Here is a 1,174-nt window from a genome sequence, read left to right on the forward strand (position 1 = left end):
TAGGCTTGGGTGTTTTTTTTGAATTTATAATAATAAAGAATATCTCAGTGATTGAGGCATAATGTTTTTAATATAAAATAGTGGCTTAAGATGCGATAGGTTGTTTTATAGTAAATAAATGGTATATGACGCTATATAACAACTTCAAATATGCTTTTTATGAAGCTTTTGCGTCATAATAATTAAAAGATACACATTTTTTACATTTTATACCAAAAGTATCAACCTTCCACTCAAAAAAAGTAGTCTCAAAGTGAGTTTTTAAAGGCTTCCTGACATGATTCGGGTATTTTTTATGTTCATTCATCCATTTATTTTAGTGACACATAGTTAAATTGATATAGCTATATGATAAACAGCTAACTATAGTCTAGCTAGTATGAATGAGTGAGTGAATGTGAGGCAAATATGTAAAGCGCTTTGGTGGTCTGTGAAAGCGCTATATAAATGCAGTCCATTTACCATTTGCTAGCAGTAGCACATATTAGCATCTTAAATGCTAAGATTTACACGCTCCTTCAACAAAAGCAGTAGAAAATAATGAAATCAGTCCACAAACAAACAAACGCTCCACTCTTCTCCACAATGGTAACCCAATGTAATCTAAATGGTTCTAATAATTCCAACATTAAACATTTTCTCAAAAAAATATAAAACAACACTTAATTTTAACATTTATCTCTTTTAATTCAACCTTATGCAAAGCATGCTGGGAACTAACGAGCACCGCCCCGTTTCAGTTAATCCAACACAAATCAATCATGTAATCCAACACAAACGGATTAAGTAAACTTAAATTTGACATATTTTTAAGCAGATTGAGCACAATCAAATTAAGTTGCACTATACCGCCCCCCTCTGGATGTAACAAATTTAAGAAAAGTTGAGACATAATTATGTGGACATTTTATAGAAAAAAACATTTCAAGTCAAAAAACACAATTATTATAAGTAAACTAAATATAAGTATTTTATGTAAAGTGCACAACCTTCCTCGTTCATTTTTTTGACTATATGAAATCTGAACATTTTCTTTAGAATAAAAGTGTAAAAGCCCCTAAAAACAAACTGTTGAGATTATGTGACCTCTGAATCTCCGTTATCTGACTCAAACCTGCAAATCAACATATTAATCATCAAAATTGTGCATAGTTGATGCATTCTGCTATTTATA

Source organism: Siphateles boraxobius, unplaced genomic scaffold (assembly GCF_051911475.1).
Source record: "Siphateles boraxobius isolate OS27281-9 unplaced genomic scaffold, OSU_SipBor_1 222, whole genome shotgun sequence".
Taxonomy (NCBI): Eukaryota; Metazoa; Chordata; class Actinopteri; order Cypriniformes; family Leuciscidae; genus Siphateles; species Siphateles boraxobius.